At 32.3% G+C, this 7,089-nt stretch overlaps 1 protein-coding gene across 2 annotated transcripts in view; it reads left to right on the top strand.

The window, feature by feature from the left end:
- The first annotated feature begins 1,284 nt into the window (after positions 1 to 1,284).
- The window catches only part of LOC106459864, a 13,517-nt gene continuing 7,712 nt past the window's right edge, over positions 1,285 to 7,089 (top strand). Inside the window, exon 1 of one of the 2 annotated variants that reach the window (XM_013919539.2) lies at positions 1,285 to 1,593. The gene's annotated coding sequence lies outside the window, so the exon portion shown is untranslated. The remainder of the gene's footprint in view (positions 1,594 to 7,089) is intronic. The other variant, XM_022386617.1, reaches the window with a different exon arrangement.

A 7,089-nucleotide genomic window follows, 5' to 3' on the forward strand; every position in this document is an offset into this window, starting at 1 on the left:
AAGCAAGAGAGATTACAGCAGTTGTTAGAGGAAAACGAAAAGAAACAAGAAGAACGAGAAAATAAACAAAAAGAGAGACTACAGCAGTGGCAAGAAAACCAGCACCAGTGGCAACCGGAACAAGAAATGAAACAAGAAGAACGAGAAAAAAAACAGGAAGAAAGTCTCCAAAAGTTGAGAGAAAGCCAGCATACACAAGTGGAAAATATTAGTAAATTTCAAAGTGAATTAAATACATTAAAGGGTGATTTACTGTCTTTTACACAAGGAGGATATATTAGCCATGTACCTAATCAGCCCCAGACAACAGGAAGCCCCTTCCAGACGCCACAGCTAAACCCTAATGCAGACATCTTCAGTCCTGCCAGAAGTCACATTCCAGACATGAGTGTCAGCAATAGGGGTGATCTAGTACGAAGGAAGCAACAGGAATTCGATGGAAAGGCACTGTGGGAAGCATATAGAGCACAATGCGTATTTGTAACGTAGGCCTACAGCAGATTACGGCACGTACAAGTGCTTACATTTGTATAAACGTTAAAGGAGGAAATAATGTAATCTATTATAATTACAAGGATTGGACGTTGAATTATTTTCATCAGATAATATAAAAGAATCCGTCAATGAAATTGCGACGTTACAACAACTTATGACCTGAGAAATTTCCTGAAACTAACGATGTCAAATTGGGTGAAAATGTTAGAGACAACTCAACAAGTCACAAGACGTATTACTTTATTGCTTAGCGTAAAGCTATGCAATGGGCTATCTGTGGTTTACCCACAACAGGTAGCAAAACCTGGTTTTTAGTTTTATGAGCTTTCAGATTTACGGTTGAGTCACCGGAGCCTACTAAATTAATATTGATTATTCTTGGAATACAGATTGCTTAGATTAATTTACTAACAATTTATCTAGTAATTACCAATAGAAGCACTAATTTATTCGTCAAAATATTAGTGATATTCCTATAATTGATAAGTTGAACAAAACACTTGAAATTTAATGACTGATCATTTGGTTCACTCTTATTTAGGGAGAAAATGAAAAAGGTAGTTTTCCGATGCACATGAAAAACTTTGTTTTTTAAATATTTTTACTAAATATTATTGCACAAGTCTCACTTTGTTAGTTTGTTTGATCTTCAGCACAAAATAGATTATCAGTGTTTTGCCCACTGTGGGTATCAAAACACGATTTTTAGTGTATTTTTGGTCCACAGAATTACCATTGAGCCACCTGGGAGCACAAGCTTGACAACTATATCTTTTGATTTGTTTATTTGCGCAAGCCAGTTACAGCGAGTGTTTATTTTCGAATTACGTGTATAGTATATTAAATTGATTGTTAAATGTGTAATTATTACAGATAAAATAATTTATAACGGATTATGATATCTCAGTATAGCGAGGAATAGTGAAATAAACAATTTATCTTTAAGGGTGCAATTAATGTTAAATATTTTACACAAATCTGCTAATATGAGTAAAAATAATATCGTCATGCGAGCAGCATAGTCTCGCAAGAACATAAAACTTGAAGACAACGATGTATTGGCTCGTATATTTGGTGGTTGTTTAGAAATAGGTTGTGGTAGGTGAATTACAATTTACAGATTAATTCAATACAGACTAATCCCAACATAATTCTAACTGAATTAGATACATAACATGTTGAGTTATCATACGATCTATCATCTAGTAATATTAATACCACTACCAGTTACCTATGGGCTATGGCTGAGAAGCGCAAACGTAAAATACATAACTTTATAAAATATAAGCCTAACTTAAGTTTAACTTTTAGTACTACATTATAGTATTACTATTATTAATTACTAAGTTAGTTGTTTACGCGCCAGAGTTTCCTACTAACGCAATAGTGTAAGTGTAACTGCTGAACACAGTTCTAGTAACGAATATAATTTTTAATTCATATTAATCGTCATCATAAGAACAGCACCAATGTGATCCGAGTTTAAGACTGTAAATTTAATTAATTTACAGGGAGGTGGGTCGGTCGGAACCTCTAGGACTTTTGTATTGTTTTGAGTAATAACGAGTTGTCGCAAACCTAAATTTGTTATTAGAAGTTCATAAAAAAAAAAAGAGAGAGAATAAAATTACCAGTTGCTGTTTTCATTATGGTTTAATAAAGGGGAAAAAAGGAGTTATCTTGCTTTATAAGTTTGAAGTGGCTTCTGCTGTTTTTGAATAAAGGCATTAGTGATGTTTATGGTGACTTTTAATTTTATTGTGTATCTTGGTAGACTTGCGCTATTGCAACTTGCAGAAAGGTCTAGGTATTTTGGAGCTTGTTGAAATGATGTGAAAGTTGAGAAGTGGATAGAAAATTGGCATGGTGTTGGGATTACCATCCAACTTCTGCTTTCTTTTTATTTTGCTCGTTATGCTCCTACATCTTGTTAGAACTCAGAAGATGGCCAAAATACTTTATGGTAAAGAATATTCTAATTGAGCTTGTTGGGCATCTCGTAAAAGTAAGATTGATCAAAATGCATTAGATTCCACAATTCATGCTATCTCCATGTGGAGTTAACAGTTGTGAACGAAGTAAAATAATATGCTACAGAAATGCTCAATCATCAAACTGGAGTAAATTTGTTTCCTGATGTTTCTAGAATTTGTGCCCACTTGATGAGGGACACTTTCCAACTACTTAATGTTTTACTTGCATGATCCATCAAACATTTTGGAGTGTACTTATTCCATTATCAGCAATGTGAAAACAAATTGTAGTAGTAATATAAGTACAAATAAGGTAAAGCCATAATGGTATTGAACTTGAAGAACTCAAAGCTTAGATAACTCAGGAGTGAGCAGTAAAAATTAGAATTAACACATGTAAACTTTGTTAAATGTATCTGATATTTTGTTGTTTTTTTACAGATTTGTTTTAATTTATAAAGGCGTTTTCCCTGTTGTTTACTAATTTTAATGTTTTGATTGTGTTCTGTAGTTTATTTCGATGTTTATATATGTTAGTCCTACTGCTAGTTCTAACTCTTTCTGAATGTTTTCCGAGTGTCATTCTCTAATATCATTAAGATTTTTCAATGAATCATGTAAGTAAAATGTTTTCATCCTCTCATCTGTGTTTATCTCCACTAGTTAGACCTACCTCTCATAAATATATCGCCAATATACGTAAAAAAAAATTGAGGAACTAGTCTTATGAGAATCCTACTTAATGGTATAAAGCAAATGGTGGTAATGTGATTTGCAATTTCTCTGTTCTCGAGATAAAAATTATTTTTAAGACTATTTTCATAGTTGACATTTTTTTATATCTTCAATGAAAAATATGTAAGTAGGTCCCAAATATTTGTTAACCATTTTATCAAACCCAAACAGAATAGTTGTGGCTACTTATCAGTAATTTTACTTACATAAAATAATTATAGGTGATCCTTTAACAAGGCATGTGGATAGGATAGTCTGTGGAGGTAAATAGTGAGAAAAGAATTAGATTATGCTACTCAGAGTCACCTGTGGAGGATATACTTGACAGGGAAGGATATATAATAATGGGGGTGAGGAGTGATGCAATTTTTGTTGTGCACATAAGGGCCAATGATGTAGGGAAAAGTAGATCAGAGGAGTTAGTTAATAAGTACAAGGGGTTGATAAAGGCATTTAAATAAAAGAGTCATAAGTTAATTGTAACAGACATACTGCTGAGAATTGTTGTGGGGATGAAATTATATGTAGGCCTCAAGGTGTGTATGCTAGGCTTAAGTTAATATGTAAAGATGAGCAAGTTGGCTGGTTGGACTTGTGGGATCAGTTTAATGGAAGAAGGGAGCTTTTTGGAATGGATGGCTTACATTTAAATAGTGTAGGAACTGGCTCATTTCCAAGGGCTATTAACTCAACTATAAGGGAATTTTTAAACTAGGACTATATAATGGTGAGGGCCAGGATAAACTAAATGCAAAAAAAAAGATGTAGAGAAAAGTTTAGCATAGAAAATGAGTATAGAAGTAGTTATAAGGGTAGACTTAATTGTTACTGTTGTATGCTGGAAGAATAAGATATAGAATAGCTGACTTTAGTGTAAAATGCTGGTAGGAATAGAGGATTTTGATATAATGAGAATAACTGAAACATGGTTAAATGAAGACAATTTTGATGACAGAAATTTCTTTGAAATACAGGGTTATAGGTTATTTAATAGGGATAAAATACTAAAGAGAGGGGGAGGAGTGGCTTTATATGTAAAATGTGAGTTGCATCCTGTTGAAGTTGAGGATATCAAAGATAATAGCAGGGAGATTGAATCCATTTGGGTTTCTGTTAGCAGTTGTGGGAAAAGTTTTGGAAAGTCTGATAAAAGATGCTCTGCAAAGTCATTTAACAAATTTTAAAATTTTCTTGGATAGTCAACATGGTTTCATGAAAAGAAAATCTTGCCTTACAAATCTTTTGACATTTTTTGAAAAGATTACTGCTTATGTAGATGAGGGTAAGGGTGTAGATTTGGTGTATCTGGAATCTCAGAAAACATTTGACAAGGTGCCACATAAAAGGCTTGTAAAAAAATCTTTATAGGTGTGGGGGATTAGTTAGCTAATTGGATAGAAGAAAGCAGAAGGTTGTTATAAATGGAGTTCAGTCAAAATGAATTAATGTTACAAGTGGGATACCTCAGGGCTAAGTCTTAGGACTTTTGTTCTTTTTGATTTACATCAATGACATAGATGAAGGAATTGTCAGTAAGTTATTTAAATTTGCTGATGATATTAAGGTATTGGGTGTTGCTGGCTGTGAGGATGATGTTGATGCTTTACAAAAGGATTTAGATAATTTAGTGAGTTGGGCAAATAAATTGCAGATGGGTTTTAATTATGATAAATTCAAGATAATGCATGTGGGTTATCATAATTTGAATTATAAGTATCATTTGGATGGGAATAACTTTAATAGTGTTATGGAAGAAAAGTCTCATTGGCATTCTGGTTGTTCAGTCAACTAAACCTTTCAAGCAGTATGCTGTTGCTTGTGGTATGGCAGTAGGATTTTAGGTTGTATCTACAGAATTATTGAATGCAAATCTAAAGAGCTAGGTCAGTGGTAACGTTACAGTTGGAGTACTGTGTTCAATCTTGGACTCCTTACCTAAGGAAGGATATTGATTTGTTGGAAAGGATTCAGAGGAGGACTGTTAGGATGATACCTGGCATGGGAAGACTGTCATATGAGGACAGGTTAAGATCTTTGAAATTGTGTTTGCTTCAAAAAAAGAACAGAGGAGAATACAGTTTAGATGTTTAAGATTGTTAATATTGATAGTGTTGATGCATCAACTTTTTTCATATTTAATGGTGAGAATGATAAGATTAGGGGGCACAAATATAAATTTTGGCAGAGTAGGAGTCACTTTAGCTAAGACAGTTTTATTTTTCAAACAAGGTGGTTGGCCTTTGCAATGGGTTGCCTTCAAACCTGGTTGATGTGGTAAATTTAAGGGTGTTTAAGGGAAAGCTTTCTAAGTATTTGAGTGATGGGAGCTGGCTTTGAGTTGGAGTAAATGGACTATTAGGTCTCTTGTTGTCCTTACCCTTTGTCTTATTGTATTAGCACTAGAACTGGGTGATTAAACATTGATTAAATCGATTATACATGTTTCATAAAATAATCATTTGATCAAAATGAAAATTGATTTGATTGTCACAAAAATAATCAACTAGTGTTCTCGATCATTATAGTTTTTTATTATAATTATTCCAACCATCCAGTAATTGCCATTATTACTATTTGTTTAATTCAAGTAGGTTCAGCTTAACTGATTAATGTCACAACTGAAGAAAATAATCAACTAATCAAAATTAGGAGTTTTGACTGTTCGAACAATCCAAGCAGTTGAAATATTGCCATTATATTTGTTGTTAAGCGCAAAGCAGCACAATGGGGTATCTACCCTGTCCGTCATGGGTAGTGAAAGCTGATTTATAGTATTATAAGTTGATTTTTTTGAATTAAAGTTTTTTAGCTTTGTGCCAGCATGGCTTGGAGATAGAGAAGTTACCTCTTAAGACAAGGTTATACAGTTTGATTCTTGTTGATAGTAATGCTGCTGATCATTTCAGGTGCCAAGGTGTTATATTTCTCTGATATAAAGGTATGGCATAGCTACAATAATAATTTTCCAAATGTAATATACCTCCAAATATAATATGCACTCTAATTTTCACAAAGTATCAAGTTTATCGTATCACCATAAATAGTATACACCTAGACTTTTGCAATACTGCAGTCATAGTAATCCATTGAGGACAAGAAGGTTAAAGTGTCTATATAATTTCTAATTGGATATTTGCCATAGTGCTTGTTATCTGTGCAATAACATAAATTTAAATATTGTTAAAATGTTAAGAGTATCCATAAAATGGCTAAAAATGAGTTTGCCTTACACTTGCTATGGACAGTGATTTTGACTCAGAATTTAAAGGTTTTGCCAAAAATTACTTGTAGTTTTGAATATCAAATATAATGTAACGATAACTAGTTTTGTATTTCAAAACATTTCTAAGTGTGCACATATATATAAATCTACAAAATCACGAGACTTAGCTTCTTGATCATTTTATTTCAAAAATCATGTTTAAAGATACTGAAAATGAATTAAAACAGGAGAAAAGTCTCATTTATACCTTCGAAACAGAGAGAATTAATAATATATACTATCAAAATACAACATCTCTAGTAACTATGCATTACTGTTCACAAAGCACTTGAGAAAAGACTGTATATATTGACTTTAAAAAAAAGATTTATAACCATATATTACACACACACACCCTAACTTTTAAATAACTTATCAGTTTTAAAAAAATGCATAGCATATTTGAACTGCCAACTCTTTGACTACTTTTATATTAAGTAGTGTAAATTTACTGTTTTTTATATTATGTTTGGAATTTGTAATATCATAACTGTTATTTCATGTTGAATAAGCTGTAAAATTGTTTTTTACTATTATGTCACATTGTGATTTATAATTTGCATAACTTTATTCTTTAGTCTTAAATAAGCTGTAAATTTACTTTTTTCTGTGTGTTATCTTTTT

Source organism: Limulus polyphemus, unplaced genomic scaffold (assembly GCF_000517525.1).
Source record: "Limulus polyphemus unplaced genomic scaffold, Limulus_polyphemus-2.1.2 Scaffold30, whole genome shotgun sequence".
Lineage (NCBI taxonomy): Eukaryota > Metazoa > Arthropoda > Merostomata > Xiphosura > Limulidae > Limulus > Limulus polyphemus.